Below are 25,563 nucleotides of genomic sequence, written 5' to 3'. Positions count from 1 at the left end.
CAACAGATGAGGGACAGGAAGAAGAGAGTGACCCTCTCCCTGATCTCTTCTCCTCCACTGAAGAAGATGCTTTAGTGGAGGGAGTAGTTTTGGCAGACTGTCTGACTGCAGAACAGAAAAACAACTGCATAAATCTCCTTGGACAATTTTCTGAACTCTTTTCAACTGTGCCAGGCACCACATCTTGGTGTGAACACACAATTGATACTGGAGACAGCATGCCTGTCAAAAGTAAAATCTATAGGCAGCCTGACCATGTCAGGGACTGCATAAAACAAGAGGATCAGAAAATGCTTGATCTAGGAGTGGTTGAACCTTCTGAAAGCCCATGGGCGAGTCCTGTGGTGCTTGTACCAAAGCCTCACTCAAAAGATGGAAAAAGGGAGATGAGGGTTTGTGTAGACTACAAAGGTCTCAATTAGGTAATAAAAACTGATGCTCACCCTATACCCAGGGCAGATGAGCTCATAGATACACTGGCATCTGCCAAGTATCTAAGCACCTTTGATTTGACTACATGGTGTTGGCAGATCAAATTGGCTGAGGATGCTAAACCTAAAACTGCATTTTCAACTATAGGAGGGCACTACCAATTTACAGTGATGCCCTTTGATTTGAAAAATGCACCTGCCACTTTTCAGAGGTTGGTGAACACAGTTCTGCAAGGGTTGGAGGCTTTTAGTGCAGCATATCTAGATGACATAGCTGTCTTTAGCTCCACCTGGGATGAGTACCTGGTCCACCTTTGGAAAGTTTTGGAGGTCCTGCAAAAGGCAGGCTTCACTATCAAGGCCTCAAAGTGCCAGATAGGGCAGGGAAAGGTGGTTTATCTGGGACACCTGGTAGGTGGAGAACAGATTGCACCACTTCAGGGGAAAATCCAGACAATCATGGATTGGGTTCCCCCTACAACTCAGACCCAGGTGAGAGCCTTCCTATGCCTCATTGGGTATTACAGGAGATTCATTAAGAAATATGGCTCCATAGCAGCCCCTCTTAAAGATCTCACAAGTAAAAAGATGCCTAAAAAGGTATTGTGGACATCTAGCTGTCAGAAAGCTTTTGAGGAGCTCAAACAGGCCATGTGCTCTGCACCTGTCCTAAAAAGCCCATGTTACTCCAAGAAATTCATTGTTCAAACTGATGCATCTGAATTAGGGGTAGGGGCAGTCTTATCACGCTGAATTCTGAGGGCCAGGATCAACCAGTTGCTTTTATCAGCAGAAGTTTGACCCCTAGAGAAAAGCGTTGGTCTGCCATAGAGAGGGAGGCCTTTGCTGTGGTCTGGGCACTGAAAAAGTTGAGGCCATACCTGTTTGGCACTCACTTTATTATTCAAACAGACCACAAACCTCTACTTTGGCTAAAACAAATGAAAGGTGAAAATCCTAAATTGTTGAGGTGGTCCATATCTCTACAGGAAATGGACTATACAGTGGAACATAGACCTGGGAGTACCCACTCCAATGCAGATGGACTCTCCAGATATTTCCACTTAGACAATGAAGACTCATCAGGTCATGGCTAGTCTGATTGTCCTTCATTGGGGGGAGGGGGGGGGTTGTGTAGGAAAGTACCATTTTGCCTGGAATGTTACCCCCATAATTCACTGTATATATGTTGTTTTAGTCTATGTGTCACTGTCACAGGGCCCCAGTGCTCATAAGTATGTGCCCTGTATGTGTTCCCTGTGTGATGCCTAACTGTCTCACTGAGGCTCTGCTAACCAGAACCTCAGTGGTTATGCTCTCTCTGCTTTCCAAATTTGTCACTAACAGGCTAGTGACTAAATTTACCAATTCACATTGGCATACTGGTACACCCATATAATTCCCTATTGTATGGTACAGGGGTACCCAGGGTATTGGGGTTCCAGGAGATCCCTATGGGCTGCAGCATTTATTTTGCCACCCATAGGAAGCTCTGACAATTCTTACACAGGCCTGCCACTGCAGCCTGCGTGACATAACGTCCACGTTATTTCACAGCCATTTACCACTGCACTTAAGTAACTTATAAGTCACCTATATGTCTAACCTTCACCTGGTGAAGGTTGGGTGCAAAGTTACTTAGTGTGTGGGCACCCTGGCACTAGCCAAGGTGCCCCCACATCGTTCAGGGCAAATTCCCCGGACTTTGTGAGTGCGGGGACACCATTACACGCGTGCACTGTACATAGGTCACTACCTATGTACAACGTCACAATGGTAACTCCGAACATGGCCATGTAATATGTCTAAGATCATGGAATTGTCACCCCAATGCCATTCTGTCATTGGGGGGACAATTCCATGATCCCCCGGGTCTCTAGCACAGAACCCGGGTACTGCCAAACTGCCTTTCCGGGGTCTCCACTGCAGCTGCTGCTGCTGCCAACCCCTCAGACAGGTTTCTGCCCTCCTGGGGTCCAGGCAGCCCTGGCCCAGGAAGGCAGAACAAAGGACTTCCTCTGAGAGAGGGTGTAACACCCTCTCCCTTTGGAAATTGGTGTGAAGGCTGGGGAGGAGAAGCCTCCCCCAGCCTCTGGAAATGCTTTGATGGGCACAGATGGTGCCCATCTCTGCATAAGCTAGTCTACACCGGTTCAGGGATCCCCCAGCCCTGCTCTGGCGTGATACTGGACAAAGGAAAGGGGAGTGACCACTCCTCTGACCTGCACCTCCCAGGGGAGGCGCCCAGAGCTCCTCCAGTGTGTCCCAGACCTCTGCCATCTTGGAAACAGAGGTGTCGGTGGCACACTGGACTGCTCTGAGTGGCCAGTGCCAGCAAGTGACGTCAGAGGCTCCTTCTGATAGGCTCTTACCTCTCTTGGTAGCCAATCCTCCTTCCTAGGTAGCCAAACCTCCTTTTCTGGCTTTTTAGGGTCTCTGCTTTGGGGATCTCACCAGATAACGAATGCAAGAGCTCACCAGAGTTCCTCTGCATCTCTCTCTTCACCTTCTGCCAAAGGATCGACCGCTGACTGCTCAGGACACCTGCAAAACCGAAACAAAGTAGCAAGACGACTACTAGCAACCTTGTATCGCTTCATCCTGCTGGCTTTCTCGACTGTTTCCAGGTGGTGCATGCTCTGGGGGTTACCTGCCTCCTCTCTGCACCAGGAGCTCTGAAGAAATCTCTTGTGGGTCGCCGGAATCTTCCCCCTGCAACCGCAGGCACCAAAAGACTGCATCACTGGTCCTCTGGGTCCCCTCTCAGCACAACGAGCGTGCTCCCTGGAACTCAGCAACTCTGTCCAAGTGACTCCCACAGTCCAGTGACTCTTCACTCCAAGTTTGGTGGAGGTAAGTCCTTGCCTCCCCATGCTAGACTGCATTGCTGGGTACCGCGTGATTTGCAGCTGCTCCGGCTCCTGTGCACTCTTCCAGGATTTCCTTCATGCACAGCCAAGCCTGGGTCCCCGACACTCTAACCTGCAGTGCACAACCTTCTGAGTTGTCCTCCGGCATCGTGAGACTCCCTTTTGTGACTTCGGGTGGACTCTGGTTCACTTTTCTTCCAAGTGCCTGTTGAGGTACTTCTGCGGGTGCTGCCTGCTTCTGTGAGGGCTCCCTGAGTTGCTGGTCTCCCCCTCTGTCTCCTCTTCCAAGTGGCGACATCCTGGTCCCTCCTGGGCCACAGCAGCACCCAAAAACCTCTACCGCAATCCTTGCAGCTAGCAAGGCTTGTTTGCGGTATTTCTGCGTGGGAACACCTCTGCAAGCTTCATTGCAACGTGGGACATCCATCCTCCAACGGAGAAGTTCCTAGCTCTCTTCTTTCTTGAAGAACTCTAAGCTTCTTCTAACAGGTGGCAGCTTCCTTGCACCCTCAGCTGGCATTTCCTGGGCTCCTGCCCACTCTTGACACTGTCACGACTTTTGGACTTGGTCCCCTTGTCTTACAGGTACTCAGGTCCGGAAAACCACTGTTGTTGCATTGCTGGTGTTTGTTCTTTCTGCAGAATCCCCCTATCACGACTTCTGTGCTCTCTGGGGGTAGTAGGTGCACTTTACACCTACCTTTCAGGGTCTTGGGGTGGGCTATTTTTCTAACCCTCACTGTTTTCTTACAGTCCCAGCGACCCTCTACAAGCTCACATAGGTTTGGGGTCCATTCGTGGTTCGCATTCCACTTTTGGAGTATATGATTTGTGTTGCCCCTATCCCTATGTGCTCCTATTGCAATCTACTGTAATTTTACACTGCTTGCATTACTTTTCTTGCTATTACCTGCATAATTTTGGTTTGTGTACATATATCTTGTGTATATAACTTATCCTCATACTGAGGGTACTCACTGAGATACTTTTGGCATATTGTGTTTTCTTATGATATTGTGCATATGACACCAGTGGAATAGTAGGAGCTTTACATGTCTCCTAGTTCAGCCTAAGCTGCTTTGCCATAGCTACCTTCTATCAGCCTAAGCTGCTAGAAACACCTCTTCTACACTAATAAAGGATAACTGGACCTGGCACAAGGTGTAAGTACCTCTGGTACTCACTACAAGCCCGCCCAGCCTCCTACACCAGGTCTGCCAGCTTTTGGTGCATATTGCTCACTTCCCTCATAATTTTCAGCACAGATATCTCAACTTTGCTTCAGTGTAAGGCTCTAATCTGTTCACACCCATAGTTCCTTCAATAAGTTCACCCCCTTCCATTCCTAGGTGGCAACGCGTATTATGACCACCGACGGTGTTCCGCCGACGGTCATGGTGGCGGACTGCAGTAAGGCGGCGCTGCTGACAGCAGCACCACCACGCCAGCAAAACACTGCCGACCGTATCATGAGCAATGATACGGCCTGGCGGTGTTTTGCTGGCGGACGCTGCTGCTGACAGCAGCGCCACAGACCGTCTCCAGCCGGAGGACCCCTTGCAAGCAGGTAAGTCGGGTACTCCGACCGGAGAGGGGGGTGGGGGGTGTTGTGTGTATGTGGGGCGGGGGGATGTATGTTTTGGGATGCATGCATGCGGTGTGAGTCGCGTTGGATGCATGCGTGAATGAGTGATTGTGGGTGTTGTGTGTTGTGGATGCTTGTGTGTGACAAGCAATGTTGGTGTGTGTTGTGGTGTGTGGGTATGTATGTGTGCATGCATGGGTGGAGGTGGGTATGCGTGTGTTCATGTGTGTATATGGGTGCGCGTGTGGGTGTGTATATGTGCGGGGGAGGAGTGTGTGGGGGAGGACTCTGGGGAAGGGGTGGGGGCAGGGGAGACCCCTATCAGCGCCAGGGGTCTCCTGGTGGGAAGTGCCTACCGCCATGGTTTTGTGGCAGTACAAAAACCACAGTAACCATGGCGGTAGGCCGGGTTGTAATCCCGAGGGTGGGAATGTGACAGCTGCCGGGCTGGAGGCCGTTACCACCCTGACGGTCGGTGTGTTAAAGTGGCGGTGTTGGATGGCGGTAAACGCCAGGGTCCAAATCCCATTTTTGTTACTGCCGGCCTGTTAGCGGTATTACTGCCGCTTTAACACCGACCGCCAGAGTTGTAATGAGGGCCCTAGTCTCGTACAGTTCTCATACTCCTCTCCCTTGGGAGCACTCTGCAGGCTATTCAGCTTGTCTAACCATTCAGTCAGTTGTTGGGCAGTCAAACCCTGCAACAAAATGTTGCTGGAGGTTTCAGTGTCAATCATTTCAGACTCTGGCTAACATTTAACCCTATGACAGTATCTGGAGGAACTCCGAATGGACTAAGGTCTAGCAAAGATCTTGATCCATCAAAAGTCTGTCCCACTGGAGAGACTACTCAGATATTCTCATTGAGTCCTCCCTTCATTGCATTCTGACTCAGAACTCCCTATCCACTTGCACTGTTATTCTCTTGTGCAAACAAAGGTACAATAGGACCAATGGTGATAGGTACAGACACAACATCTGGGCTGGGTCTGACACTCAAGTTCTGAGGATGCATAACTCTTGAATTCTGGCTCATCAATACGGGCATAATGTGTCCCTGCTATCAGAGTGTACTTTGGTATTGCTTGTGACTACTCTTGAGGCAGTAAATGTGGAGCTGGTTCTGTCTGAACCAAAATCAGTTTCGGGAAAACATGTCCTGGAGGCACTATTAAGTTTGTGGCAGTTTCCACTACAGGTACATCAGGGTAAATTCTCGAGACATTCGACTGTGGCACCTGATTTTGTGCTACTGGAGTAATAGGTGCATTTTGACTGCTCTGCATTAGGCTCTGTGTCAGGCTAGGATTAACCTGCACTAGACTTGTCCCATTAACCTGTGTCGGGCTGAAGGATTTACTCTAGTGCTCGGGCCACTCTCTTGTGCTGCATATGACGGGGGTCAATTTCTCAGTAACTGCAAAACAAACCCATCATCGTCTGACTCTTCCTCCAATGTCAAAGATCTTCTAGCCTCCCCACTCTCGGAAGGGCTTCTATTAGTCTTTCTAGTAGCTTTCCTTCCATCTCTCTCACTGTCCTGTGTAATCTCTGGAAACAATTTAATCCCCTGTAAAGTCTCGGTTCTCCAAAACCTCTGTGTCAGTTATATTTGTGTGTGCTACAGGCAGGTTCCTTTCAAGTGTAAAAAAAGTATGGCACAACTCTTCCCCGAAGTTCGAGAACGCGGTTAAGAAGTATGTTACGCTGGTGACTAACACGGCACTTCAATATCCAGAAGGATTTTTTACAAATGTTCTCTTTGGAAGTAGTTCTTTAAACCATGGCCGGTTACCAGTAGTTTTGTGCTAATAGACACAGACCTGTAGCGAGGAAAATTTTTTTTTTTACTCTCTCTTTGTTTTTGTTTTTTGAATGAATAGATTGCATTCATATCTTTGACATTCTGGAGAAAGATTATTGTTCCCACTCCTAATGAAGAGCAAGTGGTTCCTTTTTGGATAATTTTTAGGTGCGAAACTGTGAGAAAGTAGCCTCTTTCTAGCCTTGTTACCCCCACTTTTGGCCTGTTTGTGAGTGTATGTCAGGGTGTCTTCACTGTCTCACTGGGATCCTGCTAGCCAGGGCCCAGTGCTCATAGTGAAAACCCTATGTTTTCAGTATGTTTGTTATGTGTCACTGGGACCCTGCTAGTCAGGACCCCAGTGCTCATAAGTTTGTGGCCTATATGTATGTGTTCCCTGTGTGATGCCTAACTGTCTCACTGAGGCTCTGCTAATCAGAACCTCAGTGGTTATGCTCTCTCATTTCTTTCCAAATTGTCACTAACAGGCTAGTGACCATTTTTACCAATTTACATTGGCTTACTGGAACACCCTTATAATTCCCTAGTATATGGTACTGAGGTACCCAGGGTATTGGGGTTCCAGGAGATCCCTATGGGCTTCAGCATTTCTTTTGCCACCCATAGGGAGCTCTGACCATTCTTACACAGGCCTGCCACTGCAGCCTGAGTGAAATAACGTCCACGTTATTTCACAGCCATTTTACACTGCACTTAAGTAACTTATAAGTCACCTATATGTCTAACCTTTACCTGGTAAAGGTTAGGTGCAAAGTTACTTAGTGTGAGGGCACCCTGGCACTAGCCAAGGTGCCCCCACATTGTTCAGAGCCAATTCCCTGAACTTTGTGAGTGCGGGGACACCATTACACGCGTGCACTACATATAGGTCACTACCTATATGTAGCTTCACAATGGTAATTCCGAATAAGGCCATGTAACATGTCTATGATCATGGAATTGCCCCCTCTATACCATCCTGGCATAGTTGGCACAATCCCATGATCCCAGTGGTCTGTAGCACAGACCCTGGTACTGCCAAACTGCCCTTCCTGGGGTTTCACTGCAGCTGCTGCTGCTGCCAACCCCTCAGACAGGCATCTGCCCTCCTGGGGTCCAGCCAGGCCTGGCCCAGGATGGCAGAACAAAGAACTTCCTCTGAGAGAGGGTGTGACACCCTCTCCCTTTGGAAAATGGTGTGAAGGCAGGGGAGGAGTAGCCTCCCCCAGCCTCTGGAAATGCTTTGTTGGGCACAGATGTGCCCAATTCTGCATAAGCCAGTCTACACCGGTTCAGGGGACCCCTTAGCCCTGCTCTGGCGCGAAACTGGACAAAGGAAAGGGGAGTGACCACTCCCCTGACCTGCACCTCCCCTGGGAGGTGTCCAGAGCTCCTCCAGTGTGCTCCAGACCTCTGCCATCTTGGAAACAGAGGTGCTGCTGGCACACTGGACTGCTCTGAGTGGCCAGTGCCACCAGGTGACGTCAGAGACTCCTTGTGATAGGCTCCTTCAGGTGTTGCTAGCCTATCCTCTCTCCTAGGTAGCCAAACCCTCTTTTCTGGCTATTTAGGGTCTCTGTCTCTGGGGAAACTTTAGATAACGAATGCAAGAGCTCATCCGAGTTCCTCTGCATCTCTCTCTTCGCCTTCTGCCAAGGAATCGACTGCTGACCGCGCTGGAAGCCTGCAAACCTGCAACATAGTAGCAAAGACGACTACTGCAACTCTGTAACGCTGATCCTGCCGCCTTCTCAACTGTTTTCCTGCTTGTGCATGCTGTGGGGGTAGTCTGCCTCCTCTCTGCACCAGAAGCTCCGAAGAAATCTCCCGTGGGTCAACGGAATCTTCCCCCTGCAACCGCAGGCACCAAAAAGCTGCATTACCAGTCCCTTGGGTCTCCTCTCAGCACGACGAGCGAGGTCCCTCGAATCCAGCGACTCTGACCATGTGACCCCCACAGTCCAGTGACTCTTCAGTCCAAGTTTGGTGGAGGTAAGTCCTTGCCTCACCTCGCTGGGCTGCATTGCTGGGAACCGCGACTTTTGCAGCTACTCCGGCCCCTGTGCACTTCCGGTGGAAATCCTTTGTGCACAGCCAAGCCTGGGTCCACGGCACTCTAACCTGCATTGCACGACTTTCTAAGTTGGTCTCCGGCGACGTGGGACTCCTTTGTGCAACTTCGGCGAGCACCGTTTCACGCATCCTCGTAGTGCCTGTTTCTGGCACTTCTCCGGGTGCTACCGGCTTTAGAGAGGGCTCCTTGTCTTGCTCGACGTCCCCTCTCTCTGCTGGTTCAATTTGCGACCTCCTGGTCCCTCCTGGGCCTCAGCAGCGTCCAAAAACACTAACTGCACGATTTGCAGCTAGCAAGGCTTGTTGGCGTTCTTTCGGCGGGAAAACACTTCTGCACAACTCTCCACGGCAAGAGGGATCCGTCCACCAAAGGGGAAGTCTCTAGCCCTTTTCGTTCCTGCAGAAACCTCAGCTTCTTCTGTCCAGTAGAAGCTTCTTTGCACCCGCAGCTGGCATTTCCTGGGCATTTGCCCATCTCCGACTTGCTTGTGACTTTTGGACTTGGTCCCCTTGTTCCACAGGTACCCTAGATTGGAAATCCACAGTTGTTGCATTGTTGGTTTGTGTCTTTCCTGCATTATTCCTCTAACACGACTTCTTTGTCCTTAGGGGAACTTTAGTGCACTTTGCACTCACTTTTCAGGGTCTTGGGGAGGGTTATTTTTCTAACTCTCACTATTTTCTAATAGTCCCAGCGACCCCCTACAAGGTCACATAGGTTTGGGGTCCATTCGTGGTTCGCATTCCACTTTTGGAGTATATGGTTTGTGTTGCCTCTATCCCTATGTTTCCCCATTGCATCCTATTGTAACTATACATTGTTTGCACTGTTTTCTAAGACCATACTGCATATTTTTGCTATTGTGTATATATATCTTGTGTATATTTCCTATCCTCTCACTGAGGGTACACTCTAAGATACTTTGGCATATTGTCATAAAAATAAAGTACCTTTATTTTTAGTATAACTGTGTATTGTGTTTTCTTATGATATTGTGCATATGACACTAAGTGGTACTGTAGTAGCTTCACACGTCTCCTAGTTCAGCCTAAGCTGCTCTGCTAAGCTACCATTATCTATCAGCCTAAGCTGCTAGACACCCTATACACTAATAAGGGATAACTGGGCCTGGTGCAAGGTGCAAGTACCCCTTGGTACTCACTACAAGCCAGTCCAGCCTCCTACATTGGTGGCAGCAGTGGGATAAGTGCTCTGAGACTACTTACCACTCTTGTCATTGTACTTTTCATAAGAGAAAAATATACAAAACAAGGTCAGTGTATATACACATAGCCAAAAAGTTTTGCATTTCCTCTTTTCACTCTTTTCTAAGTGCTGAAAAGTACTTCTAACTTTCTAAAAAGTTCTAAAAAGTTTAAAAAGTTTTTTTTCTCTGTCTTTCTAAAAGCTCTGACAAACTTTTTATCTTTTACTATCACTTTAACTCTCTCTAAAAATGTCTGGCACAGGCCAAAATGTTGATCTGTCCAAACTTGCATATGATCACCTTAGCTGGAAAGGAGCAAGGAATCTCTGCATAGAGAGAGGTTTGAGTGTAGGGAAGAATCCTTCCTTAGAACTGTTAATTAACATGCTTAGAGTACAAGATAAGGCCATAAGTGCCCAATCTGTTGAAAAAGTAGCTAATGGTTCTCAATCAGATCCAGGGACTCCCCCAGGAAAAGATTCAGGAAAGAAACTTCCTAGCCTGCCCATTACTAGACAGTCTAGCACAGTTGGTAATGATGATGAGCCACACCATATAAATAGTGTTGTCTCACATCATAGCAAAAGCATTTATTCTCACCATACTGGTAGTGATGTTTCTGTTAGCCAAGCTGTTAGGGTGGCTTCTGTAAGGGACAGGTCTCCTTCTGTCCATTCTCACCATACTTCTGTTTCAAAGCATGTCCCTCCCACCCACCCTGATGACAGATTGTTAGAAAGGGAGCTCAATAGATTGAGAGTGGAACAAACCAGACTGAAGCTCAAGAAGCAACAGCTGGATTTGGATAGACAGACTTTAGAAGTAGAGAAGGAGAGACAGAAACTGGGTTTAGAAACCCATGGTGGCAGCAGCAGTATTCCCCATAGTCATCCTGCAAAAGAGCATGATTCCAGGAATCTGCACAAGATAGTTCCCCCTTATAAGGAGGGGGATGACATTAACAAGTGGTTTGCTGCACTTGAGAGGGCCTGTGTTGTACAGGATGTCCCTCAAAGGCAGTGGGCTGCTATCCTATGGCTATCATTTAGTGGAAAAGGTAGGGAAAGGCTCCTTACTGTGAAAGAAAGTGATGCCAATAATTTTACAGTTCTTAAGAATGCACTCCTGGATGGTTATGGCTTAACCACTGAACAATACAGGATAAAGTTCAGAGAGACCAAAAAGGAGTCTTCACAAGACTGGGTTGATTTCATTGACCATTCAGTGAAGGCCTTGGAGGGGTGGTTACATGGCAGTAAAGTTACTGATTATGAAAGCCTGTATAACACAATCCTGAGAGAGCATATACTTAATAATTGTGTGTCTGATGTGTTGCACCAGTACCTGGTAGACTCTGATCTGACCTCTCCCCAAGAATTGGGAAAGAAGGCAGACAAATGGGTCAGAACAAGGGTAAACAGAAATGTTCATACAGGGGGTGACAAAGATGGCAATAAGAAGAAAGATGGTGAAAAATCTCAAGATAAGCATGGGGATAAGGGTAAAACCAAAGATCCCACTTCAAATCTTAAACACTCTTCAGAGGGTGGGGATAAAACAAATTCTTCCTCTTCTTCCCAACCTGCACACATTAAAAAGCCTTGGTGCTTTGTGTGTAAAAACAGAGGCCATAGGCCAGGGGATAAGTCCTGTCCAGGTAAACCCCCTGAGCCTACCACCACTAATACATCAAGCTCTAGTGCCCCTAGCAGTAGTGGTACTAGTGGTGGGACTGCTGGCAACAGTCAAGTTAAGGGTGTAGTTGGGTTCACTTTTGGGCCCATAGTAGAAACTGGGGTAGTCAGTCCCAAGACAGTTTCTGTCACACCTAGTGGCATTGGCCTTGCCACACTGGCTGCTTGTCCCCTTACAATGGATAAGTACAGGCAGACAGTTTCAATAAATGGTGTTGAGGCCTTGGCCTACAGGGACACAGGTGCCAGTATCACTTTGGTGACTGAAAACCTAGTGCACCCTGATCAACACATCATTGGACAACAGTATAAGATTATTGATGTCCATAACTCCACTAAATTTCTTCCCTTAGCTATAATTCAGTTTAGTTGGGGTGGAGTTACTGGCCCTAAGCAGGTGGTGGTATCACCTAGCTTACCTGTAGACTGTCTCTTAGGTAATGACCTAGAGGCCTCAGGTTGGGCTGATGTAGAGTTTTATGACCATGCAGCCATGCTGGGCATCCCAGAGGAATTGTTCCCTCTCATTTCTGCTGAAATGAAAAAGCAAAGGAGAGAAGGCCTGAAAACTCAGGATCTCTCTCCATCAACAGGTAAAAAGGGTATCACAGTATCCCCTAACCACCCTGCCATTCAGGATACCATTCCTGTGGTGGGAGAAACCTCTCCTGGGGTGGAACCTGTTCCAAGGGAATCATCAGTTGGCAAAACTGTACTCCCTGAGGTAGAAGTGCCTCTCTGTGGGATAACTAACATTGGTGAGAAAAAGAGCACCATTTTAGTTAACATGGAGCATCCCTCCAACCCTCCCAGAGAAACTTTAGTGCAGAAACTCTGCACTGCCTCACAACACTCAGGACAGCATCCCTGCCCTAGTGTGGAGCTCATAGGACAGCATCCCTGCCCTGCTCCAACTCAAGAGAAACAGCATCCCTGTTCTCTCTTCCAGCCATATGGACAAAGTTTTTGCCCAGCTATGGGTTTTCTGAGACAGCATCCCTGTCTGGCATTTCCAACACTACAAATAGGTTCAGTGGACAATTCCCACTGCTCTAAACTAAAACTTACTGATAGAAACTCTGAAAATACATCTTCACATTGTTGCTTAGCTAAAAAACTTCAAACAGGGTGGTTTACATCCCCACAGGGAAGTAACCATATAGTGGATGATAAAGGGAGTAACCAGTCTATTGCAGAACTACTCTCTACTTATCACCACTTAGACAATAAAGTCTCAACTGGCCAAGGTTAGCCTTATTGTCCTTCGTTTGGGGGGGGGGGTTGTGTGAGAAAGTAGCCTCTTTCTAGCCTTGTTACCCCCACTCTTGGCCTGTTTGTGAGTGTATGTCAGGGTGTCTTCACTGTCTCACTGGGATCCTGCTAGCCAGGGCCCAGTGCTCATAGTGAAAACCCTATGTTTTCAGTATGTTTGTTATGTGTCACTGGGACCCTGCTAGTCAGGACCCCAGTGCTCATAAGTTTGTGGCCTATATGTATGTGTTCCCTGTGTGATGCCTAACTGTCTCACTGAGGCTCTGCTAATCAGAACCTCAGTGGTTATGCTCTCTCATTTCTTTCCAAATTGTCACTAACAGGCTAGTGACCATTTTTACCAATTTACATTGGCTTACTGGAACACCCTTATAATTCCCTAGTATATGGTACTGAGGTACCCAGGGTATTGGGGTTCCAGGAGATCCCTATGGGCTTCAGCATTTCTTTTGCCACCCATAGGGAGCTCTGACAATTCTTACACAGGCCTGCCACTGCAGCCTGAGTGAAATAACGTCCACGTTATTTCACAGCCATTTTACACTGCACTTAAGTAACTTATAAGTCACCTATATGTCTAACCTTTACCTGGTAAAGGTTAGGTGCAAAGTTACTTAGTGTGAGGGCACCCTGGCACTAGCCAAGGTGCCCCCACATTGTTCAGAGCCAATTCCCTGAACTTTGTCAGTGCGGGGACACCATTACACGCGTGCACTAAATATAGGTCACTACCTATATGTAGCTTCACAATGGTAACTCCGAATATGGCCATGTAACATGTCTATGATCATGGAATTGCCCCCTCTATACCATCCTGGCATAGTTGGCACAATCCCATGATCCCAGTGGTCTGTAGCACAGACCCTGGTACTGCCAAACTGCCCTTCCTGGGGTTTCACTGCAGCTGCTGCTGCCAACCCCTCAGACAGGCATCTGCCCTCCTGGGGTCCAGCCAGGCCTGGCCCAGGATGGCAGAACAAAGAACTTCCTCTGAGAGAGGGTGTGACACCCTCTCCCTTTGGAAAATGGTGTGAAGGCAGGGGAGGAGTAGCCTCCCCCAGCCTCTGGAAATGCTTTGTTGGGCACAGATGTGCCCAATTCTGCATAAGCCAGTCTACACCGGTTCAGGGGACCCCTTAGCCCTGCTCTGGCACGAAACTGGACAAAGGAAAGGGGAGTGACCACTCCCCTGACCTGCACCTCCCCTGGGAGGTGTCCAGAGCTCCTCCAGTGTGCTCCAGACCTCTGCCATCTTGGAAACAGAGGTGCTGCTGGCACACTGGACTGCTCTGAGTGGCCAGTGCCACCAGGTGACGTCAGAGACTCCTTGTGATAGGCTCCTTCAGGTGTTGCTAGCCTATCCTCTCTTCTAGGTAGCCAAACCCTCTTTTCTGGCTATTTAGGGTCTCTGTCTCTGGGGAAACTTTAGATAACGAATGCAAGAGCTCATCCGAGTTCCTCTGCATCTCTCTCTTCGCCTTCTGCCAAGGAATCGACTGCTGACCGCGCTGGAAGCCTGCAAACCTGCAACATAGTAGCAAAGACGACTACTGCAACTCTGTAACGCTGATCCTGCCGCCTTCTCGACTGTTTTCCTGCTTGTGCATGCTGTGGGGGTAGTCTGCCTCCTCTCTGCACCAGAAGCTCTGAAGAAATCTCCCATGGGTCGACGGAATCTTCCCCCTGCAACCGCAGGCACCAAAAAGCTGCATTACCGGTCCCTTGGGTCTCCTCTCAGCACGACGAGCGAGGTCCCTCGAATCCAGCGACTCTGTCCAAGTGACCCCCACAGTCCAGTGACTCTTCAGTCCAAGTTTGGTGGAGGTAAGTCCTTGCCTCACCTCGCTGGGCTGCATTGCTGGGAACCGCGACTTTTGCAGCTACTCCGGCCCCTGTGCACTTCCGGCGGAAATCCTTTGTGCACAGCCAAGCCTGGGTCCACGGCACTCTAACCTGCATTGCACGACTTTCTAAGTTGGTCTCCGGCGACGTGGGACTCCTTTGTGCAACTTCGGCGAGCACCGTTTCACGCATCCTTGTAGTGCCTGTTTCTGGCACTTCTCTGGGTGCTACCGGCTTTAGAGAGAGCTCCTTGTCTTGCTCGACGTCCCCTCTCTCTGTTGGTTCAATTTGCGACCTCCTGGTCCCTCCTGGGCCTCAGCAGCGTCCAAAAACGCTAACTGCACAATTTGCAGCTAGCAAGGCTTGTTGGCGTTCTTTCGGCGGGAAAACACTTCTGCACGACTTTCCACGGCGAGAGGGATCCGTCCACCAAAGGGGAAGTCTCTAGCCCTTTTCGTTCCTGCAGAAACCTCAGCTTCTTCTGTCCAGTAGAAGCTTCTTTGCACCCGCAGCTGGCATTTCCTGGGCATTTGCCCATCTCCGACTTGCTTGTGACTTTTGGACTTGGTCCCCTTGTTCCACAGGTACCCTAGATTGGAAATCCACAGTTGTTGCATTGTTGGTTTGTGTCTTTCCTGCATTATTCCTCTAACACGACTTCTTTGTCCTTAGGGGAACTTTAGTGCACTTTGCACTCACTTTTCAGGGTCTTGGGGAGGGTTATTTTTCTAACTCTCACTATTTTCTAATAGTCCCAGCGACCCTCTACAAGGTCACATAGGTTTGGGGTCCATTCGTGGTTCGCATTCCACTTTTGGAGTATATGGTTTGTGTTGCCCCTATCCCTATGTTTCCCCATTGCATCCTATTGTAACTATACATTGTTTGCACTGTTTTCTAAGACCATACTGCATATTTTTGCTATTGTGTATTTATATTTTGTGTATATTTCCTATCCTCTCACTGAGGGTACACTCTAAGATACTTTGGCATATTGTCATAAAAATAAAGTACCTTTATTTTTAGTATAACTGTGTATTGTGTTTTCTTATGATATTGTGCATATGACACTAAGTGGTACTGTAGTAGCTTCACACGTCTCCTAGTTCAGCCTAAGCTGCTCTGCTAAGCTACCATTATCTATCAGCCTAAGCTGCTAGACACCCTATACACTAATAAGGGATAACTGGGCCTGGTGCAAGGTGCAAGTACCCCTTGGTACTCACTACAAGCCAGTCCAGCCTCCTACAAACATGTTGACTTTTTGTACTGGTTAAAGTCATTGTGCTTTACCTTTTGAGCATGTAAAGTGTGAGATCATTGTTTCCCCTTCACTTTTTCCTGTGTTTTTAACCTTGACTGGGTCCTTGCTTGTTTATTAAACATACTTTTACACTGAGGAGGTACCCAAGCCAATTTTATTTTGTATCTCTCCAGCTCTTTCTTAGTAACCGAAGACTATTGGTACTGAGATATACACAATTTTTAATGGCTAGATGGTCCCATGCAGGACCCCGTCAGACATTGCAGCGCCAGTCTGACGTGGAGCAGCACCCGATAATGATGCATGAGGGCTACTGCTTCCGAATGCATGTGTGCCTCTGAGAGGTGTTTCAATACCCTCCACTTTCTGGAACAGTGCACTCATTATTTGTTTTACAACTCTTCCCAGCCCACCCTATTGTGAAGACCCACTACCTCTACACCCATGCTCCCTTTGTCCCCTTGTCTGGAAGGAATACACAACAAATCACAAGAGAACCATTCATTGTCACGTGAACCTGGCCACTGGCAGAAAGGTACATTTGGTTTTGGCAGAAAAATGTCACCTTTTAAATTACACTTCAAATGAGTGGAAAAAGTGTACTCTATTTCTTACCAAACTGTAGTTATCAGTTATTAAGTGTAGTAAGGTAACCTAGTGTTAGTACATGGGAGAGATAGTCTTACTACAGTGAAAAACACGTTTAGGAGTTTTGTCACTGTCAGGACATGTAAAACATTTTAAATACCATGCACTCTGCCATGTGAGCTTTTAGGGTTTACCTTAGGACTGACTTCTAAGTATTAAAAAGGAAGGGTTAGGCCTAGGCCTGTAGTGGCACGCCTGAGCAATCTTTTACATGGCTACTTTAGTAGGTGGCAAAAGGCGTGCTGCTGTCCTCTAGTAACATTTAATTTGCAGACCCTGTATAGGTGTAACACCATTTACTAGGGCCTTGTAAGTAAATTAAATGTGCCAAACAGGTTTATACCAGATTTACCATCTTTTCAAGGGAGAACACAAGCACTTTACCCCTGGTCGGCAGGAGCAAAGCATACAGATGTCTAAAAGCCAACAAAACATGTTCAGCAAAGCAAGGCAAACATCTGGGGTGACCGTGCAGAAAGGTCCCGGTCCAACAAGTACCAATGTTCTAAAAAAATACATAACACTCTCCAAAATCAAATACCAACACATCATCTTGGAAGGCTTTAACACTCGGGATGTTTATTAGTGTTCTGTCCATGAGTTTTTGGAAGACACTGCAGAAGCTAAACTGAAAGGTAAGCATGGGAATTTGCATACACCCATATGTGTAAAGAAGTTGTTTTTTTAAATTCTGCAGCAAAGAGAATTTGGTGGTATGCTGACCTGAGAACCAGAAAAGTAAAAAAGTTGGTCTGTCCCAAAGGTGCTAACAACTCATGCACTTTAGTTAATAGCTGACAGTCAACAATGATGTTCTTGTTCAAAATGCAGAGGTCTATGCATAAACAAATCTTACCTGTTTTTTTCTTCTCTCTATTACATGTAGATGCACCTAGGTCAGCTGAGTTAGTTTTCTGAAATATGCCTTCAGTGTCTATATGATTTTTGGGTTCATGCTTCACACAAGAGATACAGGCTTGTCCTTGTCCATAACTGGTACAGTGCTAGCATTTATCTTAATTAGATGTTCAAATTTGCTTAAGGTTCAAACTCTCACAGAAAACATTTCAGGCAAATTTCCTATAACCTTGTCAACACTGAGGTGAAGGGCATTCCAACATATGAGATGGGTAAATTAGCCCCCATCACTGAATTGTCGGAACTTGGTACCACCAATAAACCGAACCTGGCCAGGTCTTGCCAGCCATTATTGTTCATACCTTCGACAGCTATGTAGAATTCTGGTTCAATATTCCTTTCTGACATGTCACAGAATCAACAAAATATCCTAACATATTAATATCTTGTTGTCCATAGGCTTTAGGATGAACATCAGGTTTGTTTAGAGGAACATTATTACCCCAGTTCTTGTAGAATAAAGGGCCTCATTATGAGTTTGGCGGTCTCAGGACCGCCAGCTTGGCAGTGGTACAGCCAACAGGCTAGCAGAGAATACCGCTTAATTATGACCATGGTGGTATTCAGTACAGAACACAGTCAAAGCACCACTGGCACTGCCACTGCGGTCAGGCCGCCACGAACGACGGTAGCCACCTGCAGGCCGGTGGAGACCATGTTTCCGACAGACAGATTGTGAGGTTACACACCGCTAAGGTCTCTGCCGCGGTCGCACCACCATGGAAACCCAGGCGGAAAGCAACTGCATATAAGGAGATACTCACTTTCAGGAAGCCATACTCGTCCGGAGCTGCCATTGAACCTGAACTAGACGTCTTCCCGCTGCTCCTGCTCTCCCAAAGACTTTGGACCCTGTGATGACAACAGGCACCGTAAGTACACACACTTACCTGTTACTGTTATATATTGTCGGTTTTTGTACATTCACACAAGAGACATTCGGGAAGGGGGTGTGAGGGCGACTCTCACAGGTAACAGCACACTAACACGCACACTCACATGCAGCCACACACACAGTCGCATATACACAACAACCAAGCTACGGCCACCACAAACACACTCACACATACACATGTCTCAAATACACACAGGTATACACGGAAACATTGCTCAGGCCCACACTCACACTGTACCCCACATCACGTCACAAGCACAACACAACTGCACCATCTCCAATCTCTTGGCAGGGACCCAGAGGGGACACTACCCAAGGACACATTACACTTACATCACAACGTAACACCAACAGGCAAAAATAATATACACAAATGCACAACCAAACCACTTACTGATCGACTTACACAGAACATCGTAACTAACATACCATTCACAAAACACACACACAGTCAAAGCACACAAAGCCACTCAACACACCAACGAACACATCTCAACATAAACAACACTCAATACCAACTCAACAAAAAATTTTGAACACACAATTGTGCATCACACAACACACACTCTACCACTTTCAGACAAAAGCACTGCACACAACCTCACATACTGGCTAAACGACACAGGTAGCCCAAGCAGCACACACACACACACACACACACTTACAGACACACTACTAATGTCAGCTAGGAACAACTCTATACTAGGGAAAGAAATTCATGACGAAGATTTAAGCAGTAAATCAACAACAGGTTGGTGTAAATTATTATCATAATCCAAAATATTGGAAAAACAAAGGTCATAGGCCAGTCCTCACATATCAATCTTAATGCACACAGTGCACATATGTGTGTCCTGTACTTGACTCCTGACTGCCATGAACCTGAACGAACAGGTGTATGGGGCAGGCAGGCATCCCAGGGGTTATCTGGGGGAGGGGGTGGCAGAGGGGAGGGTTGGGTTTAGGTTTTGGAGGAGGCCTTTGGGATCTGGTTTGGGAGGGGGGTCTTGGCTTTACCTTAGGTTATGGAGAGGGTTGGCTTTTTTTTTAGGATGGGTAGACTTCTTGGCAGGGGAGGAGCATGGGTACTTGCAGGTGGGGCAGGGGAGGTCTTGGAGGTGGTAGGGCTGGACTTGGGGAGGGACACAGAACGTCTAGGGGTATCACGGGGTGGGAGAGGAGTAGGGAAAAGGGAAAACTCCGAAAGGAAAGCTTTTTTACGCACACAGGGATGGTCATGGTCAAAAGGGTTTGGGTGTGGAAGGACAGGGAGTGGTTGTTTGAGGTGCTGGTGTGGATGTCTTGGCTGCATGATTGTGCGAGGTATGTTTATGGGTGGTGGGTGTCTGTTGGGTGGGTTGGTGTGGACGTTTATGTGCCCTGGGATGAGGGGGTAGAGGTGTTGGGGGATGCCGTGGTGGGTGGATGACTGTCTGTTGGGATGGTGACTGCAGGTAAGGTGGATGTGCTGCATGTAGGTTTGTCAGTGGTTGTGGTGTCTGCGGGCGTGGTGACTGGGGTGGATATCTGAGGGTCTGCTGTGGTGTTGTCTGTGGGTAGGTTTGGTGTGGTGGCTGGATCTGTGAATGTTGGTGTAGTGTCTGCAGGTGTGTCAGGTGTGCTGTCAGTGATGCTGGGGTGGTCGGGGTGTCAGGGCAGGTCCTAACTGTTGCTTTGTCTGCATCTGAATGTTGCTTGTGTGTATGCTGGTGGTGTGTCTTGTCGTGTTTGGGGCACCACCTGGTTTCTTGCTTGTTCTGCATCGACCAAGGTAAGGGCGACCCTTTCCAGTACCCACAGTGCTGCTGACAATACAACGCAGCGCAGACCGTGAACCTCCAGGAGTCCCAGAGGAAAACCCCAAAATTGCGAGAAATCCTCAGATTACAGGAACTCCTGAAAAGAAGCAAAAAAGAGAAGCTGATAAGACTAAGGAATCAGGAACAACAAAAACTGCAGGCAAAAAACAGGATAGGTCCAAAAACACATACAGGTGAATGGAAAAAGTGCCATTGTAGAAAAGGTAGTGCAATGCATGCAGGGAATGAAACACAGACACCTGGGAAGAAGAAAATATGGCCACAAGAAGAAAAAGGAAAAAGAAGGAAGAAAACATAAAAATTACGTGGGCCGCAAGTGAAAGCGGCGCGACATAGAGTGAACTCCTGAGCCACGCCGCGGTTAAGAAAAATAGGTTGCGGCCCAAAAAGCAGCCCGCGGCAGGACCGGCCACATGAAACGCAGACCGCCTCTCCGTCCGCGGTCCGTGAGGGGGGCTCGTCCAGTGAAAAAAATGCAGACCAAGCGGGGAGCATGGACAGAGGAAGCATCCTACCAACAGTCACTTAGGGGATATCCTTTCCAGTGAACCAAAACTGGAGACGATTCTGAAAAATGCGGGAATCACAAATCTCCTGTACTTCACACTCAGGATGACAATCAACCACAAGAGGAGGAGGACAATGGGCATGTCTGTGATATGGATCAGGAACAAAAGGCTTGATTTGAGACACATGGAAAACTGGATGAACTTTCCAGGTCCAAGACAAACGAAGTCGAACAGAGACTGGATTCAACACATGCAGTATTCTAAAAGGTCCATAGTAACAGTGCTTGAACTTATTCTGGGACAAACGAAAGGGCAAAAACTTAGAAGAAAGCCATACTTTATTCCCAGGCTGGTAAGAAGGTGCAGTACTAAGCCGGGTATCAGCTGCTCTTTTCATATAACGTTTTGTAGCTAAACGATTGGTATGTATCAAGTCCTGTACATGGCGGAGACTTCGAGCAAATGAGGTAGCTGCTGGAACAGTGGAGTGTTCGCGAGTGACATTAGGAAAAGCCGTAGGATGGAAACCATAAGTACAAAAAAAAGGTGTAGAACCTGTTGCACTGTGGACCGTATTATTATAGTAAAACTCGGCCAATGGGAGATATGAGGACCAATTGCTTTGAGTGGCATTACAAAAACAGCATAAATATTGTTGTAGCCCCTGATCTAGGTGTTCAGTTTGACCATTGGTCTGAGGATGGAATCCAGACGATAAAGCAACATCTGTGTGTAAAAAGTTACAAAAAGCTCTCCAAAAACAGGACACATATTGGGGTCCTCAATCAGAAATGATTACTTGTGGAAGGCCATGCAGGCAGAATGTATCGTGCATAAAGATTTGGCTCATTTCCTTAGTGGTGAGTAATTTTTTCAAGGCCATAAAATGAGCCATTTTGGTAAACAAGTCAATAGTTACCATTATGACATGGTGTCCTGCAGAAGAAGGCAGAGAACAAATAAAATCTGTGGACAACGTATGCCACGGAAAGGATGGAACAGATGAGGGCATCCATAAACCTGCTGGCTTAGTTCGGGGTATCTTGGTCTAAGCACATATTGGGTAAGAATTTACATATGCTTCAGCGTCAGACTTTAAAGTTGGCCTCTAAAAGGAACAATGGAGCAATTCCTGCGTGTTCTTGATCCCAAAGTGTCCAGCAATAGGAGAGTCATGACACATTTGCAAGGCTTCTATTTGAACTTTCTTAGTAGGCAGAGACAAAGGCCCTCATTACAACCCTGGCGGTCGGTGTTAAAGCGACGGTAATACCACCAACTGGCCGGCGGGAAAAAAAATGTGATTACGACCATGGCGGAAACCGCCAACATAGACAGCCACTTTAACACTCCGACCGCCACGTCGGTACAAACAGCGCGGCGGACACCGCCAACAGACAGGCGGGAGACAATGTACCTGCTCACCCTATCACAACAGGCCTATCCACCACCTTTTCCGGGGCGGAACCAACGCGAATAAAAACACAGCAGAAACAGTACACAGAAGGTAAAACACTCACCTCTCCACACCCCACAAGGAACCAGGACGCCATGGAGCCCGAATTGCAGATACTGCCAGCGATGGTCTCCCTGCGCCTCTATCAGGAGGTCCAACGACGGCGACGACGACCATGGTGAGTACTGCACCTACAATACAGGGGAGGGGGGAGGGAAAAGAGAGTGACACACACACGCAACACCCCCACCACCACCCTCACCCACAACACCATACACACAAACACATGCTGCAACATTACATATACACCCCCCCAACTCCCTGGAAGAACGCAAGGACAAAAGGAAATGATTTGAACGAATGTAATCATTATCAAAATGCAAAATCCAGTATATACAATTATGTACACCAAATATACAAGTCCGGATAGTGCACCAATCATTGTCCATGGACCACTGGGCCCAAAATGCGAGGCCCACACTAGATACCTGACTCCAAACGGAGAGAACACTGGAGGGGCATCACATAGAAAATATACAGGCACCTCAGGGGGAAGGGAAGGGGGGGGCACCTCAGCCTGATGAACGCACGATGCCACTGCTCCACGAGGGGGCTCCATGCCCACAGTTTGGTCCTGGGGAGTGCAAAGCCACAGTCTCTGAAGTCTTTCCAGTGGGTGGTTTGCCCACTGCTTTATCCTGGGAGTGCAAAGCCACAGTCTCTCAAGTCTTTCCAGTGGGTGGGTTGCCCACTGCTTTATCCTGGGGAGTGCAAAGCCACAGTCTCTCAAGTCTTTCCAGTGGGTGGTTTGCGGGGTCTGTGGCGGTGGTGCTGGCGGCGGGGTCTGTGGCGGTGGTGCTGGCTGCGGGGTCTGTGGCGGCGGTGCTTGCGGCGGGGTCTGTGGCGGGGGTGCTGGCTGTGGGGTCTGTGGCAGCGGTGCTGGCAGCGGGGTCTGTAGCGGCGGTGCTGGCTGTGGGGTCTGTGGCGGTGGTGCTGGCAGTGGGGTCTGTGGCGGCGGTGCTGGCTGCGGGGTCTGTGGCGGCGGTGCTGGCGGCGGGGTCTGTGGCGGTGCAGGTGGCGGTACAGGTGGTGGTGTTCTCCACCGTACAGGTTCGTGTCGACGTGGACAGGAGGTGTGACACTGGTCCCTCAGTCGGTGCCACCATGCCCTCTCCTGACCTGCCCTTCAGTTTTTGGCCCTTCCCCACCTTTGATGGTGGTGCAGCTGTCTTGCCACTATCCCCTTTCGTTTTTCCTGACCCCTTGGTGGCAGGTGTTTTCGGCTTCTCCCTCTGGGATGTGGGCACCTTTTTCACCTTGGCAGGTGGCGGAATGTCCTTACCCTCGCTCCGTGGCACACTGGCAGCCCTGATGGTTGGTGCACTCCATGACTCCGCAGTTGCTGGCACCACTGTGCCTGGGGATGTGGTGGCTGAGGTGCAGGGCTGGGACCTGGAAAGCCTGGCCCTAGGGGAAGGACAGGGGCGGAGGTGTAGGGAAGAGGTCAATGTTAGCCAGGAAAAGTTTTTTAGACACACTGGGACGGGTAGATGGAGGGGGTTTGGGAGTGGAAGTAGAGGTAGTGGTTGTAGGAGGTGTACGTCTGCTGAATTTGGGTGAAGGTGCATGGGCTGGAGGCTGTTGTGAGGTGGATGGCTGTTGGGTGGGTGTGTGCCTGCGTTTGTGTACTTTGGGAGGAGGGCTCACAGCCACACTGGTAGAGGACACCGGGGATGTGTGAATGGTAGTGGCGGTGGTGAGTGCACGTGAGCGGTGTGTGGTGATGGACATGCTGGTGATGGAGGTAGTGGCTGAGGATGTAGTGCATGCAGGTGTGAGTGGAGACGAGACTGGGAGGGAGGAGGGAGACGTGGAGGAGGGGGACACAGTGGAGGCAGTGGATGTTGGTATATGTGCATGGGTATGAGTGCCTGTGAGATGTGTGGTGCTTATGTTTGCCTGAGCCACTCTTGTGTGTTGATGTGTGTGCATGCTGGTCTGAAGGTGTGCTTGGGATAGGCTGAGGTACAGGGGATTGGGTCTGGGTGGAGGAAGTTGGAGGGGGGAGGCTGGACACAGGGACAATGGCTGCCATCAGTGCTGAGGCCAGAGCCTGAAATGCTCTCTGTTAGGCTGCCTGGCCAGAATGAATGCTCTCCAGGTATGCATTTGTTTGTTGCAAATGCCTCTCAACACCGTGGATGGCATTCAGAATGGTAGACTGCCCAACAGTGAGGGATCTCAGGAGGTCAATAGCCTCCTCACTGAGGGCAGCAGGGCTGACTGGGGCAGGGCCTGAGGTGCCTGGGGCGAAGGAGATGCCCACCCTCCTAGGTGAGCGGGCACAGACACACGCTGAGGGGCTGCTGGGAGGGCGGTGCTGGTAGGGGGGTGGCGGCTGTACCTGTTCCTGCGGTGGGCACAGAGGTGCCCGCCACCGCAAGGGAGCTCCCATCAGAGGAAGAGTCACTGTCGCTGGTCTCTGCTCCCGTCCCCGCCGTGGAGCTCCCCTCACCCTACGTCCCACTGGTGGCTTCAGACTCCGTTATTTCGCCCTCCAGGGCCGTGTGGGATGCAGCTCCCTCCTGCTCCGGTGCCAATGCTCCTCCACCTGATGATGCTATTGCACACAAGAACAGGGAGACCACAAAAAGGGGGGGGAGACAGAAGAGAGAAATGTTCAGTGCATGCAACACCACTACCGTTGGCGGACACAACAGACACAGCAGCCCTCTGCATTACGCCATGCACTTATAGTTCCTAGATTAATCACATGCCCATGGGGTACAAGGCCTAAGCCCGATTGCTGCACACCTGGAAGTCACAGGAGCCTGACTGGGTGTAGATGGCACTAACCACTAGTGAGGTTGGGGTGCCACAGAGCCTGCCTCACAAGGGACCTTGCCTACCAAGATCGCCCTGGCCTAGGGGAACCCACTGCCCACCTCCCCCACCCAGACACCTCGTAATGCGCGCAGAGTCAGCTGAATGAGAGTGTACTCACCCTCTTGTGGCTGCTGTGATGCCCTCAAGCGCCCATCCAACTCCGGATACGCCACCGCCAGGATCCGGAACATCAGGGGGGTCATGGTGCGACGGCACCCCTCCTACGTTGGGAGGCTATCCCCAGCTGGGCCTCCACCGTCTTCTTGACCAGCGGCGCAGGTCCTCCCATCTTTTACGGCAGTGGGTGCTCAGTCTGTGGTGGACCGCTAGGGTCCGGACGTCCTTGGCGATGGCACGCCAAATAACATTCTTCTGGTGGGCGCTGACC

Source organism: Pleurodeles waltl, chromosome 5, assembly GCF_031143425.1.
Source record: "Pleurodeles waltl isolate 20211129_DDA chromosome 5, aPleWal1.hap1.20221129, whole genome shotgun sequence".
Lineage (NCBI taxonomy): Eukaryota > Metazoa > Chordata > Amphibia > Caudata > Salamandridae > Pleurodeles > Pleurodeles waltl.
This window is presented reverse-complemented; position numbering follows the sequence as displayed.